A 16,905-nucleotide genomic window follows, 5' to 3' on the forward strand; every position below is an offset into this window, starting at 1 on the left:
GTGTTTGATTTAGAGTTCCAAATACATGTATCCATATAGGAGAAAACAGAGTGAAACCTAAAAATTAAAACTGTTACTGCCAACGAACGGTTTAAATTAGAAGAACAAAATTTGGTGAGCCAAGTGGGATTAGGGTACTGATCATTACCTGAAAGTGTCATCAAGTTTGGGTGAAAAAATGTGTGCTGAGATTTCAGGAAACTCATAGTTTTTTGGAAGATTGGCAACCCCTTTCCATGAAAGTGATTTGCGCCAGTGTCTGCTTAGGGCTACATCAATAGGAAACAAACCATAGAGATAGAACTTGGAGCTACTTTATTGTGTCAAGTTTCAAAGAGCTAGCACAAACCGTGTTTGATTTAGAGTTCCAACTACATGTATCCATATAGGAGAAAACAGAGTGAAACCTAAAAATTTAAACTGTTACTGCCAACAAACGGTTTAACCTAGAAGAACGAAATTTCTTGAGCCAAGTGGTTTTTGGGTAGTGATCATTACATGAAAGTGTCATCAAGATTGGGTGAAAAAATGTGTGCTGAGATTTCAGGAAACTCGTAGTTTTTTGGAACCTTGGCAACCCCTTTCCATGAAAGTGATTTGCGCCAGTCTCTGCTTAGGGCTACATCAATAGGAAACAAACCATAGAGATAGAACTTGGAGCTATTTATTGTGTCAAGTTTCAAAGAGCTAGCACAAACCGTGTTTGATTTAGAGTTCCAACTACATGTATCCATATAGGAGAAAACAGTGTGAAACCTAAAAATTAAAACTGTTACTGCCAACGAACGGTTTAACTTAGAAGAACGAAATTTGGTGAGCCACATGGGATTGGGGTACTGATCATTACCTGAAAGTGTCATCAAGTTTGGGTGAAAAAATGTGTGCTGAGATTTCAGGAAACACGTAGTTTTTTGGAAGATTGGCAACCCCTTTCCATGAAAGTGATTTGCGCCAGTCTCTGCTTAGGGCTACATCAATAGGAAACAAAGCATAGAGATAGAACTTGGAGCTACTTTATTGTGTCAAGTTTCAAAGAGCTAGCACAAACCATGTTTGATTTAGAGTTCCAACTACATGTATCCATATAGGAGAAAACAGAGTGAAACCTAAAACTTAAAACTGTTACTGCCAACAAACGGTTTAACCTAGAAGAACGAAATTTCTTGAGCCAAGTGTGATTTGGGTAGTGATCATTACCTGAAAGTGTCATCAAGATTGGGTGAAAAAATGTGTGCTGAGATTTCAGGAAACTCATAGTTTTTTGGAACCTTGGCAACCCCTTTCCATGAAAGTGATTTGCGCCAGTCTCTGCTTAGGGCTACATCAATAGGAAACAAACCATAGAGATAGAACTTGGAGCTACTTTATTGTGTCAAGTTTCAAAGAGCTAGCACAAACCGTGTTTTATTTAGACTTCCAACTACATGTATCCATATAGGAGAAAACAGAGTAAAACCTAAAAATTAAAACTGTTACTGCCAACGAACGGTTTAATCTAGAAGAACGAAATTTGGTGAGCCAAGTGGGATTGGGGTACTGATCATTACCTGAAAGTGTCATCAAGATTGGGTGAAAAAATGTGTGCTGAGATTTCAGGAAACTCGTAGTTTTTTGGAAGCTTGGCAACCCCTTTCCATGAAAGTGATTTGCACAAGTCTCTGCTTAGGGCTACATCAATAGGAACCAAACCATACAGATAGAACTTGGAGCTACTTTATTGTGTCAAGTTTCAAAGAGCTAGCACAAACCGTGTTTGATTTAGAGTTCCAACTACATGTATCCATATAGGAGAAAACAGAGTGAAACCTAAAAATTAAAACTGTTACTGCCAACGAACAGTTTAAACTAGAAGAACGAAATTTGGTGAGCCAAGTGGGATTGGGGTAGTGATCATTACCTGAAAGTGTCATCAAGATTGGGTGAAAAAATGTGTGCTGAGATTTCAAAAAACTCGTAGTTTTTTTTTAAGATTGGCAACCCCTTTCCATGAAAGTGATTTGCGCCAGTCTCTGCTTAGGGCTACATCAATAGGAAAAAAACCATAGAGATAGAACTTGGAGCTACTTTATTGTGTCAAGTTTCAAAGAGCTAGCACAAACCGTGTTTGATTTAGACTTCCAACTACATGTATCCATATAGGAGAAAACAGAGTGAAACCTAAAAATTAAAACTGTTACTGCCAATGAACGGTTTAACCTAGAAGAACCAAATTTGGTGAGCCAAGTGGGATTGGGGTACTGATCATTACCTGAAAGTGTCATCAAGTTTGGGTGAAAAAATGTGTGCTGAGATTTCAGGAAACTCGTAGTTTTTGGGAAGCTTGGCAACCCCTTTCCATGAAAGTGATTTGCGCCAGTCTCTGCTCAGGGCTACATCAATTGGAAGAAACCATAGAGATAAAACTTGGAGCTACTTTATTGTGTCAAGTTTCAAAGAGCTAGCACAAACCGTTTTTGATTTAGACTTCCAACTTCATGTATCCATATAGGAGAAAACAGAGTGAAACCTAAAAATTAAAACTGTTACTGCCAACGAACGGTTTAACCTAGAAGAACAAAATTTGGTGAGCCAAGTGGGATTGGGGTACTGATCATTACCTGAAAGTGTCATCAAGATTGGGTGAAAAACTGTGAGCTGAGATTTCAGGAAACTCGTAGTTTTTTGGAACATTGGCAACCCCTTTCCATGAAAGTGATTTGCGCCAGTCTCTGCTTAGGGCTACATCAATAGGAAACAAACCATAGAGATAGAACTTGGAGCTACTTTATTGTGTCAAGTTTCAAAGAGCTAGCACAAACCGTGTTTGATTTAGACTTCCAACTACATGTATCCATATAGGAGACAACAGAGTGAAACCTAAAAATTAAAACTGTTACTGCCAACGAACTGTTTAACCTAGAAGAACGAAATTTGGTGAGCCAAGTGGGATTGGGGTACTGATCATTACCTGAAAGTGTCATCAAGATTGGGTGAAAAAATGTGTGCTGAGATTTCAGGAAACTCCTAGTTTTATGGAAGATTGGCAACCCCTTTCCATGAAAGTGATTTGCGCCAGTCTCTGCTTAGGGCTACATCAATAGGAAACAAACCATAGAGATAGAACTTGGAGCTACTTTATTGTGTCAAGTTTCAAAGAGCTAGCACAAACCGTGTTTGATTTAGACTTCCAACTACATGTATCCATATAGGAGAAAACAGAGTGAAACCGAAAAATTTAAACTGTTACTGCCAACGAACGGTTTAACCTAGAAGAACGAAATTTGGTGAGCCAAGTGGGATTGGGGTACTGATCATTACCTGAAAGTGTCATCAAGATTGGGTGAGAAAATGTGTGCTGAGATTTCAGGAAACTCGTAGTTTTTTGGAAGATTGGCAACCCCTTTCCATGAAAGTGATTTGCGCCAGTCTCTGCTTAGGGCTACATCAATAGGAAACAAACCATAGAGAAAGAATTGGAGCTACTTTATTGTGTCAAGTTTCAAAGAGCTAGCACAAACCGTGTTTGATTTAGACTTCCAACTACATGTATCCATATAGGAGAAAACAGAGTGAAATCTAAAAATTAAAACTGTTACTGCCAACAAACGGTTTTATCTATAAGAACGAAATTTGGTGAGCCAAGTGGGATTGGGGTACTGATCATTACCTGAAAGTGTCATCAAGATTGGGTGAAAAAATGTGTGCTGAGATTTCAGGAAACTCGTAGTTTTTTGGAAGCTTGGCAACCCCTTTCCATGAAAGTGATTTGCGCCAGTCTCTGCTTAGGGCTACATCAATAGGAAACAAACCATAGAGATAGAACTTGGAGCTACTTTATTGTGTCAAGTTTCAAAGAGCTAGCACAAACCGTGTTTGATTTAGAGTTCCAAATACATGTATCCATATAGGAGAAAACAGAGTGAAACCTAAAAATTAAAACTGTTACTGCCAACGAACGGTTTAACATAGAAGAACGAAATTTCTTGAGCCAAGTGGGATTTGGGTAGTGATCATTACCTGAAAGTGTCATCAAGATTGGTTGAAAAAATGTGTGCTGAGATTTCAGGAAACTCGTAGTTTTTTGGAACCTTGGCAACCCCTTTCCATGAAAGTGATTTGCGCCAGTCTCTGCTTAGGGCTACATCAATAGGAAACAAACCATAGAGATAGAACTTGGAGCTACTTTATTGTGTCAAGTTTCAAAGAGCTAGCACAAACCGTGTTTGATTTAGAGTTCCAACTACATGTATCCATATAGGAGAAAACAGAGTGAAACCTAAAAATTTGAACTGTAACTGCCAACGAACGGTTTGACCTAGAAGAACGAAATTTGGTGAGCCAAGTGGGATTGGGGTACTGATCATTACCTGAAAGTGTCATCAAGATTGGGTGAAAAAATGTGTGCTGAGATTTCAGGAAACTCGTAGTTTTTTGGAAGATTGGCAACCCCTTTCCATGAAAGTGATTTGCGCCAGTCTCTGCTTAGGGCTACATGAATAGGAAACAAACCATAGAGAAAGAACTTGGAGCTACTTTATTGTGTCAAGTTTCAAAGACCTAGCACAAACCGTGTTTGATTTAGACTTCCAACTACATGTATCCATATAGGAGAAAACAGAGTGAAATCTAAAAATTAAAACTGTTACTGCCAACGAACGGTTTAACTTAGAAGAACAAAATTTGGTGAGCCAAGTGGGATTAGGGTACTGATCATTACCTGAAAGTGTCATCATGTTTGGGTGAAAAAATGTGTGCTGAGATTTCAGGAAACTCGTAGTTTTTTGGAAGATTGGCAACCCCTTTCCATGAAAGTGATTTGCGCCAGTCTCTGCTTAGGGCTACATCAATAGGAAACAAACCATAGAGATAGAACTTGGAGCTACTTTATTGTGTCAAGTTTCAAAGAGCTAGCACAAACCGTGATTGATTTAGAGTTCCATCTACGTGTATCCATATAGGAGAAAACAGAGTGAAACCTAAAAATTAAAACTGTTACTGCCAACGAACAGTTTAACCTAGAAGAACGAAATTTCTTGAGCCAAGTGGTTCTTGGGTAGTGATCATTACCTGAAAGTGTCATCAAGATTGGGTGAAAAAATGTGTGCTGAGATTTCAGGAAACTCGTAGTTTTTGGAAGCTTGGCAACCCCTTTCCATGAAAGTGATTTGCACAAGTCTCTGCTTAGGGCTACATCAATAGGAAACAAACCATAGAGATAGAACTTGGAGCTACTTTATTGTGTCAAGTTTCAAAGACCTAGCACAAACCGTGTTTGATTTAGAGTTCCAACTACATGTATCCATATAGGAGAAAACAGAGTGAAACCTAAAAATTAAAACTGTTACTGCCAACGAACGGTTTAACTTAGAAGAACGAAATTTGGTGAGCCACGTGGGATTGGGGTAGTGATCATTACCTGAAAGTGTCATCAAGTTTGGGTGAAAAAATGTGTGCTGAGATTTCAGGAAACTCGTAGTTTTTTGGAACCTTGGCAACCCCTTTCCATGAAAGTGATTTGCGCCAGTCTCTGCTTAGGGCTACATCAATAGGAAACAAACCATAGAGACAGAACTTGGAGCTACTTTATTGTGTCAAGTTTCAAAGAGCTAGCACACACCGTGTTTTATTTAGAGTTCCAACTACATGTATCCATATAGGAGAAAACAGAGAGAAACCTAAAAATTAAAACTGTTACTGCCAACGAACGGTTTAATCTAGAAGAACGAAATTTGGTGAGCCAAGTGGGATTGGGGTACTGATCATTACCTGAAAGTGTCATCAAGGTTGGGTGAAAAAATGTGTGCTGAGATTTCAGGAAACTCGTAGTTTTTTGGAAGCTTGGCAACCCCTTTCCATGAAAGTGATTTGCACAAGTCTCTGCTTAGGGCTACATCAATAGGAAACAATCCATAGAGATAGAACTTGGAGCTACTTTATTGTGTCAAGTTTCAAGGAGCTAGCACAAACCGTGTTTGATTTAGAGTTCCAACTACATGTATCCATATAGGAGAAAATAGAGTGAAACCTAAAAATTAAAACTGTTACTGCCAACGAACGGATTAACTTAGAAGAATGAAATTTGGTGAGCCACGTGGGATTGGGGTACTGATGATTACCTGAAAGTGTCAATTTTGGGTGAAAAAATGTGTGCTGAGATTTCAGGAAACTCGTAGTTTTTTGGAAGATTGGCAACCCCTTTCCATGAAAGTGATTTGCGCCAGTCTCTGCATAGGGCTACATCAATAGGAAACAAACCATAGAGATAGAACTTGGAGCTACTTTATTGTGTCAAGTTTCAAAGAGCTAGCACAAACCGTGTTTGATTTGGAGTTCCAACTACATATATCCATATAGGAGAAAACAGAGTGAAACCTAAAAATTAAAACTGTTACTGCCAACAAACGGTTTAACCTAGAAGAACGAAATTTCTTGAGCCAAGTGGGATTTGGGTAGTGATTATTGCCTGAAAGTGTCATCAAGATTGGGTGAAAAAATGTGTGCTGAGATTTCAGGAAACTCGTAGTTTTTTGGAACCTTGGCAACCCCTTTCCATGAAAGTGATTTGCGCCAGTCTCTGCTTAGGGCTACATTAATAAGAAACAAACCATAGAGATAGAACTTGGAGCTACTTTATTGTGTCAAGTTTCAAAGAGCTAGCACAAACCGTGTTTGATTTAGACTTCCAACTACATGTATCCATATAGGAGAAAACAGAGTGAAACCTAAAAATTAAAACTGTTACTGCCAACGAACGGTTTAACCTAGAAGAACGAAATTTGGTGAGCCAAGTGGGATTGGGGTACTGATCATTACGTGAAAGTGTCATCAAGGTTGATTGAAAAAATGTGTGCTTATAATTCAGGAAATTCGTAGTTTTTGGAAGATTGGCAACCCCTTTCCATGAAAGTGATTTGCGCCAGTCTCTGCTTAGGGCTACATCAATAAGAAACAAACCATAGAGACAGAACTTGGAGCTACTTTATTGTGTCAAGTTTCAAAGAGCTAGCACAAACCGTTTTTGATTTAGACTTCCAACTACATGTATCCATATTGGAGAAAACAGAGTGAAACCTAAAAATTAAAACTGTTACTGCCAACGAACGGTTTAACCTAGAAGAACGAAATTTGGTGAGCCAAGTGGGATTGGGGTACTGATCATTACCTGAAAGTGTCATCAAGATTGGGTGAAAAAATGTGTGCTGAGATTTCAGGAAAGACGTAGTTTTTTGGAAGATTGGCAACCACTTTCCATGAAAGTGTTTTGCGCCAGTCTCTGCTTAGGGCTACATCAATAGGAAACAAACCATAGAGAGAGAACTTGGAGCTACTTTATTGTGTCAAGTTTCAAAGAGCTAGCACAAACCGTGTTTGATTTAGAGTTCCAAATACATGTATCCATATAGGAGAAAAAAGAGTGAAACCTAAAAATTAAAACTGTTACTGCCAACGAACGGTTTAACCTAGAAGAACGAAATTTGGTGAGACAAGTGGGATTGGGGTACTGATCATTACCTGAAAGTGTCATCAAGATTGGGTGAAAAAATGTGTGCTGAGATTTCAGGAAACTCGTAGTTTTTTGGAAGCTTGGCAACCCCTTTCCATGAAAGTGATTTGCGCCAGTCTCTGCTTAGGGCTACATCAATAGGAAACAAACCATAGAGATAGAACTTGGAGCTACTTTATTGTGTCAAGTTTCAAAAAGCTAGCACAAACCGTGTTTGATTTAGAGTTCCAACTACATGTATCCATATAGGAGAAAACAGAGTGAAACCTAAAAATTAAATCTGTTACTGCCAACGAACTGTTTAACCTAGAAGAACAAAATTTGGTGAGCCAAGTGGGATTGGGGTACTGATCATTACCTGAAAGTGTCATCAAGATTGGGTGAAAAAATGTGTGCTGAGATTTCAGGAAACTCGTAGTTTTTTGGAAGCTTGGTAACCCCTTTAAATGAAAGTGATTTGCACCAGTCTCTGCTTAGGGCTACATCGATAGGAAACAAACCATAGAGATAGAACTTGGAGCTACCTTATTGTGTCAAGTTTCAAAGAGCTAGCACACACCGTGTTTGATTTAGACTTCCAACTACATGTATCCATATAGGAGAAAACAGAGTGAAACCTAAAATTTAAAACTGTTACTGCCAACGAACGGTTTAACATAGAAGAACGAAGTTTGGTGAGCCAAGTGGGATTGGGGTACTGATCATTACCTGAAAGTGTCATCAAGGTTGGGTGAAAAAATATGTGCTGAGATTTCAGGAAACTCGTAGTTTTTTGGAAGCTTGGCAACCCCTTTCCATGAAAGTGATTTGCACAAGTCTCTGCTTAGGGCTACATCAATAGGAAACAAACCATAGAGATAGAACTTGGAGCTACTTTATTGTGTCAAGTTTCAAAGAGCTAGCACAAACCGTGTTTGATTTAGAGTTCCAACTACATGTATCCATATAGGAGAAAACAGAGTGAAACCTAAAAATTAAAACTGTTACTGCCAACGAACGGATTAACTTAGAAGAACGAAATTTGGTGAGCCACGTGGGATTGGGGTACTGATGATTACCTGAAAGTGTCATCAAGTTTGGGTGAAAAAATGTGTGCTGAGATTTCAGGAAACTCGTAGTTTTTTGGAAGATTGGAAACCCCTTTCCATGAAACTGATTTGCGCCAGTCTCTGCTTAGGGCTACATCAATAGGAAACAAACCATAGAGATAGAACTTGGAGCTACTTTATTGTGTCAAGTTTCAAAGAGCTAGCACAAACCGTGTTTGATTTAGAGTTCCAACTACATATATCCATATAGGAGAAAACAGAGTGAAACCTAAAAATTAAAACTGTTACTGCCAACAAACGGTTTAACCTAGAAGAACGAAATTTCTTGAGCCAAGAGGGATTTGGGTAGTGATCATTGCCTGAAAGTGTCATCAAGATTGGGTGAAAAAATGTGTGCTGAGATTTCAGGAAACTCGTAGTTTTTTGGAACCTTGGCAACCCCTTTCCATGAAAGTGATTTGCGCCAGTCTCTGCTTAGGGCTACATCAATAAGAAACAAACCATAGAGATAGAACTTGGAGCTACTTTATTGTGTCAAGTTTCAAAGAGCTAGCACAAACCGTGTTTGATTTAGACTTCCAACTACATGTATCCATATAGGAGAAAACAGAGTGAAACCTAAAAATTAAAACTGTTACTGTCAACGAACGGTTTAATCTAGAAGAACGAAATTTGGTGAGCCAAGTGGGATTGGGGTACTGATCATTACCTGAAAGTGTCATCAAGATTGGGTGAAAAAATGTGTGCTGAGATTTCAGGAAACTCGTAGTTTTTTGGAAGCTTGGCAACCCCTTTCCATGAAAGTGATTTGCACAAGTCTCTGCTTAGGGCTACATCAATAGGAAACAAACCATAGAGATAGAACTTGGAGCTACTTTATTGTGTCAAGTTTCAAAGAGCTAGCACAAACCGTGTTTGATTTAGACTTCCAACTACATGTATCCATATAGGAGAAAACAGAGTGAAACCTAAAAATTAAAACTGTTACTGCCAACGAACGGTTTAACCTAGAAGAACGAAATTTGGTGAGCCAAGTGGGATTGGGGTACTGATCATTACCTGAAAGTGTCATCAAGGTTGATTGAAAAAATGTGTGCTTATATTTCAGGAAACTCATAGTTTTTTGGAAGATTGGCAACCCCTTTCCATGAAAGTGATTTGCGCCAGTCTCTGCTTAGGGCTACATCAATAAGAAACAAACCATAGAGACAGAACTTGGAGCTACTTTATTGTGTCAAGTTTCAAAGAGCTAGCACAAACCGTGTTTGATTTAGAGTTCCAACTACATGTATCCATATAGGAGAAAACAGAGTGAAACCTAAAAATTAAAACTGTTACTGCCAACGAACGGATTAACTTAGAAGAACGAAATTTGGTGAGCCACGTGGGATTGGGGTACTGATGATTACCTGAAAGTGTCAAGTTTGGGTGAAAAAATGTGTGCCGAGATTTCAGGAAACACGTAGTTTTTTGGAAGATTGGCAACCCCTTTCCATGAAAGTGATTTGCGCCAGTCTCTGCTTAGGGCTACATCAATAGGAAACAAACCATAGAGATAGAACTTGGAGCTACTTTATTGTGTCAAGTTTCAAAGAGCTAGCACAAACCGTGTTTGATTTAGAGTTCCAACTACATATATCCATATAGGAGAAAACAGAGTGAAACCTAAAAATTAAAACTGTTACTGCCAACAAACGGTTTAACCTAGAAGAACGAAATTTCTTGAGCCAAGTGGGATTTGGGTAGTGATCATTGCCTGAAAGTGTCATCAAGATTGGGTGAAAAAATGTGTGCTGAGATTTCAGGAAACTCGTAGTTTTTTGGAACCTTGGCAACCCCTTTCCATGAAAGTGATTTGCGCCAGTCTCTGCTTAGGGCTACATTAATAAGAAACAAACCATAGAGATAGAACTTGGAGCTACTTTATTGTGTCAAGTTTCAAAGAGCTAGCACAAACCGTGTTTGATTTAGACTTCCAACTACATGTATCCATATAGGAGAAAACAGAGTGAAACCTAAAAATTAAAACTGTTACTGCCAACGAACGGTTTAACCTAGAAGAACGAAATTTGGTGAGCCAAGTGGGATTGGGGTACTGATCATTACGTGAAAGTGTCATCAAGGTTGATTGAAAAAATGTGTGCTTATATTTCAGGAAACTCGTAGTTTTTGGAAGATTGGCAACCCCTTTCCATGAAAGTGATTTGCGCCAGTCTCTGCTTAGGGCTACATCAATAAGAAACAAACCATAGAGACAGAACTTGGAGCTACTTTATTGTGTCAAGTTTCAAAGAGCTAGCACAAACCGTGTTTGATTTAGACTTCCAACTACATGTATCCATATTGGAGAAAACAGATTGAAACCTAAAAATTAAAACTGTTACTGCCAACGAACGGTTTAACCTAGAAGAACGAAATTTGGTGAGCCAAGTGGGATTGGGGTACTGATCATTACCTGAAAGTGTCATCAAGATTGGGTGAAAAAATGTGTGCTGAGATTTCAGGAAACACGTAGTTTTTTGGAAGATTGGCAACCATTTCCATGAAAGTGTTTTGCGCCAGTCTCTGCTTAGGGCTACATCAATAGGAAACAAACCATAGAGAGAGAACTTGGAGCTACTTTATTGTGTCAAGTTTCAAAGAGCTAGCACAAACCGTGTTTGATTTAGAGTTCCAAATACATGTATCCATATAGGAGAAAAAAGAGTGAAACCTAAAAATTAAAACTGTTACTGCCAACGAACGGTTTAACCTAGAAGAACGAAATTTGGTGAGACAAGTGGGATTGGGGTACTGATCATTACCTGAAAGTGTCATCAAGATTGGGTGAAAAAATGTGTGCTGAGATTTCAGGAAACTCGTAGTTTTTTGGAAGCTTGGCAACCCCTTTCCATGAAAGTGATTTGCGCCAGTCTCTGCTTAGGGCTACATCAATAGGAAACAAACCATAGAGATAGAACTTGGAGCTACTTTATTGTGTCAAGTTTCAAAGAGCTAGCACAAACCGTGTTTGATTTAGAGTTCCAAATACATGTATCCATATAGGAGAAAACAGAGTGAAACCTAAAAATTAAATCTGTTACTGCCAACGAACTGTTTAACCTAGAAGAACAAAATTTGGTGAGCCAAGTGGGATTGGGGTACTGATCATTACCTGAAAGTGTCATCAAGATTGGGTGAAAAAATGTGTGCTGAGATTTCAGGAAACTCGTAGTTTTTTGGAAGCTTGGTAACCCCTTTAAATGAAAGTGATTTGCACCAGTCTCTGCTTAGGGCTACATCGATAGGAAACAAACCATAGAGATAGAACTTGGAGCTACCTTATTGTGTCAAGTTTCAAAGAGCTAGCACACACCGTGTTTGATTTAGACTTCCAACTACATGTATCCATATAGGAGAAAACAGAGTGAAACCTAAAATTTAAAACTGTTACTGCCAACGAACGGTTTAACATAGAAGAACGAAGTTTGGTGAGCCAAGTGGGATTGGGGTACTGATCATTACCTGAAAGTGTCATCAAGGTTGGGTGAAAAAATGTGTGCTGAGATTTCAGGAAACTCGTAGTTTTTTGGAAGCTTGGCAACCCCTTTCCATGAAAGTGATTTGCACAAGTCTCTGCTTAGGGCTACATCAATAGGAAACAAACCATAGAGATAGAACTTGGAGCTACTTTATTGTGTCAAGTTTCAAAGAGCTAGCACAAACCGTGTTTGATTTAGAGTTCCAACTACATGTATCCATATAGGAGAAAACAGAGTGAAACCTAAAAATTAAAACTGTTACTGCCAACGAACGGATTAACTTAGAAGAACGAAATTTGGTGAGCCACGTGGGATTGGGGTACTGATGATTACCTGAAAGTGTCATCAAGTTTGGGTGAAAAAATGTGTGCTGAGATTTCAGGAAACTCGTAGTTTTTTGGAAGATTGTCAACCCCTTTCCATGAAAGTGATTTGCGCCAGTCTCTGCTTAGGGCTACATCAATAGGAAACAAACCATAGAGATAGAACTTGGAGCTACTTTATTGTGTCAAGTTTCAAAGAGCTAGCACAAACCGTGTTTGATTTAGAGTTCCAACTACATATATCCATATAGGAGAAAACAGAGTGAAACCTAAAAATTAAAACTGTTACTGCCAACAAACGGTTTAACCTAGAAGAACGAAATTTCTTGAGCCAAGAGGGATTTGGGTAGTGATCATTGCCTGAAAGTGTCATCAAGATTGGGTGAAAAAATGTGTGCTGAGATTTCAGGAAACTCGTAGTTTTTTGGAACCTTGGCAACCCCTTTCCATGAAAGTGATTTGCGCCAGTCTCTGCTTAGGGCTACATGAATAAGAAACAAACCATAGAGATAGAACTTGGAGCTACTTTATTGTGTCAAGTTTCAAAGAGCTAGCACAAACCGTGTTTGATTTAGACTTCCAACTACATGTATCCATATAGGAGAAAACAGAGTGAAACCTAAAAATTAAAACTGTTACTGTCAACGAACGGTTTAATCTAGAAGAACGAAATTTGGTGAGCCAAGTGGGATTGGGGTACTGATCATTACCTGAAAGTGTCATCAAGATTGGGTGAAAAAATGTCTGCTGAGATTTCAGGAAACTCGTAGTTTTTTGGAAGCTTGGCAACCCCTTTCCATGAAAGTGATTTGCACAAGTCTCTGCTTAGGGCTACATCAATAGGAAACAAACCATAGAGATAGAACTTGGAGCTACTTTATTGTGTCAAGTTTCAAAGAGCTAGCACAAACCGTGTTTGATTTAGACTTCCAACTACATGTATCCATATAGGAGAAAACAGAGTGAAACCTAAAAATTAAAACTGTTACTGCCAACGAACGGTTTAACCTAGAAGAACGAAATTTGGTGAGCCAAGTGGGACTGGGGTACTGATCATTACCTGAAAGTGTCATCAAGGTTGATTGAAAAAATGTGTGCTTATATTTCAGGAAACTCGTAGTTTTTGGAAGATTGGCAACCCCTTTCCATGAAAGTGATTTGCGCCAGTCTCTGCTTAGGGCTACATCAATAGGAAACAAACCATAGAGAGAGAACTTGGAGCTACTTTATTGTGTCAAGTTTCAAAAAGCTAGCACAAACCGTGTTTGATTTAGAGTTCCAACTACATGTATCCATATAGGAGAAAACAGAGTGAAACCTAAAAATTAAATCTGTTACTGCCAACGAACTGTTTAACCTAGAAGAACAAAATTTGGTGAGCCAAGTGGGATTGGGGTACTGATCATTACCTGAAAGTGTCATCAAGATTGGGTGAAAAAATGTGTGCTGAAATTTCAGGAAACTCGTAGTTTTTTGGAAGCTTGGTAACCCCTTTAAATGAAAGTGATTTGCACCAGTCTCTGCTTAGGGCTACATCGATAGGAAACAAACCATAGAGATAGAACTTGGAGCTACCTTATTGTGTCAAGTTTCAAAGAGCTAGCACACACCGTGTTTGATTTAGACTTCCAACTACATGTATCCATATAGGAGAAAACAGAGTGAAACCTAAAATTTAAAACTGTTACTGCCAACGAACGGTTTAACATAGAAGAACGAAGTTTGGTGAGCCAAGTGGGATTGGGGTACTGATCATTACCTGAAAGTGTCATCAAGGTTGGGTGAAAAAATATGTGCTGAGATTTCAGGAAACTCGTAGTTTTTTGGAAGCTTGGCAACCCCTTTCCATGAAAGTGATTTGCACAAGTCTCTGCTTAGGGCTACATCAATAGGAAACAAACCATAGAGATAGAACTTGGAGCTACTTTATTGTGTCAAGTTTCAAAGAGCTAGCACAAACCGTGTTTGATTTAGAGTTCCAACTACATGTATCCATATAGGAGAAAACAGAGTGAAACCTAAAAATTAAAACTGTTACTGCCAACGAACGGATTAACTTAGAAGAACGAAATTTGGTGAGCCACGTGGGATTGGGGTACTGATGATTACCTGAAAGTGTCATCAAGTTTGGGTGAAAAAATGTGTGCTGAGATTTCAGGAAACTCGTAGTTTTTTGGAAGATTGGCAACCCCTTTCCATGAAAGTGATTTGCGCCAGTCTCTGCTTAGGGCTACATCAATAGGAAACAAACCATAGAGATAGAACTTGGAGCTACTTTATTGTGTCAAGTTTCAAAGAGCTAGCACAAACCGTGTTTGATTTAGAGTTCCAACTACATATATCCATATAGGAGAAAACAGAGTGAAACCTAAAAATTAAAACTGTTACTGCCAACAAACGGTTTAACCTAGAAGAACGAAATTTCTTGAGCCAAGAGGGATTTGGGTAGTGATCATTGCCTGAAAGTGTCATCAAGATTGGGTGAAAAAATGTGTGCTGAGATTTCAGGAAACTCGTAGTTTTTTGGAACCTTGGCAACCCCTTTCCATGAAAGTGATTTGCGCCAGTCTCTGCTTAGGGCTACATCAATAAGAAACAAACCATAGAGATAGAACTTGGAGCTACTTTATTGTGTCAAGTTTCAAAGAGCTAGCACAAACCGTGTTTGATTTAGACTTCCAACTACATGTATCCATATAGGAGAAAACAGAGTGAAACCTAAAAATTAAAACTGTTACTGTCAACGAACGGTTTAATCTAGAAGAACGAAATTTGGTGAGCCAAGTGGGATTGGGGTACTGATCATTACCTGAAAGTGTCATCAAGATTGGGTGAAAAAATGTGTGCTGAGATTTCAGGAAACTCGTAGTTTTTTGGAAGCTTGGCAACCCCTTTCCATGAAAGTGATTTGCACAAGTCTCTGCTAAGGGCTACATCAATAGGAAACAAACCATAGAGATAGAACTTGGAGCTACTTTATTGTGTCAAGTTTCAAAGAGCTAGCACAAACCGTGTTTGATTTAGAGTTCCAACTACATGTATCCATATAGGAGAAAACAGAGTGAAACCTAAAAATTAAAACTGTTACTGCCAACGAACGGTTTAACCTAGAAGAACGAAATTTGGTGAGCCAAGTGGGATTGGTGTAGTGATCATTTCCTGAAAGTGTCATCAAGATTGGGTGAAAAAATGTGTGCTGAGATTTCAAAAAACTCGTACTTTTTTGGAAGATTGGCAACCCCTTTCCATGAAAGTGATTTGCGCCAGTCTCTGCTTAGGGCTACATCAATAAGAAACAAACCATAGAGACAGAACTTGGAGCTACTTTATTGTGTCAAGTTTCAAAGAGCTAGCACAAACCGTGTTTGATTTAGAGTTCCAACTACATGTATCCATATAGGAGAAAACAGAGTGAAACCTAAAAATTAAAACTGTTACTGCCAACGAACGGATTAACTTAGAAGAACGAAATTTGGTGAGCCACGTGGGATTGGGGTACTGATGATTACCTGAAAGTGTCAAGTTTGGGTGAAAAAATGTGTGCCGAGATTTCAGGAAACTCGTAGTTTTTTGGAAGATTGGCAACCCCTTTCCATGAAAGTGATTTGCGCCAGTCTCTGCTTAGGGCTACATCAATAGGAAACAAACCATAGAGATAGAACTTGGAGCTACTTTATTGTGTCAAGTTTCAAAGAGCTAGCACAAACCGTGTTTGATTTAGAGTTCCAACTACATATATCCATATAGGAGAAAACAGAGTGAAACCTAAAAATTAAAACTGTTACTGCCAACAAACGGTTTAACCTAGAAGAACGAAATTTCTTGAGCCAAGTGGGATTTGGGTAGTGATCATTGCCTGAAAGTGTCATCAAGATTGGGTGAAAAAATGTGTGCTGAGATTTCAGGAAACTCGTAGTTTTTTGGAACCTTGGCAACCCCTTTCCATGAAAGTGATTTGCGCCAGTCTCTGCTTAGGGCTACATTAATAAGAAACAAACCATAGAGATAGAACTTGGAGCTACTTTATTGTGTCAAGTTTCAAAGAGCTAGCACAAACCGTGTTTGATTTAGACTTCCAACTACATGTATCCATATAGGAGAAAACAGAGTGAAACCTAAAAATTAAAACTGTTACTGCCAACGAACGGTTTAACCTAGAAGAACGAAATTTGGTGAGCCAAGTGGGATTGGGGTACTGATCATTACGTGAAAGTGTCATCAAGGTTGATTGAAAAAATGTGTGCTTATATTTCAGGAAACTCGTAGTTTTTGGAAGATTGGCAACACCTTTCCATGAAAGTGATTTGCGCCAGTCTCTGCTTAGGGCTACATCAATAAGAAACAAACCATAGAGACAGAACTTGGAGCTACTTTATTGTGTCAAGTTTCAAAGAGCTAGCACAAACCGTGTTTGATTTAGACTTCCAACTACATGTATCCATATTGGAGAAAACAGATTGAAACCTAAAAATTAAAACTGTTACTGCCAACGAACGGTTTAACCTAGAAGAACGAAATTTGGTGAGCCA

Source organism: Spermophilus citellus (genome assembly GCF_964194105.1).
Source record: "Spermophilus citellus genome assembly, contig: SCAFFOLD_61, whole genome shotgun sequence".
In the NCBI taxonomy this organism is placed as follows: domain Eukaryota; kingdom Metazoa; phylum Chordata; class Mammalia; order Rodentia; family Sciuridae; genus Spermophilus; species Spermophilus citellus.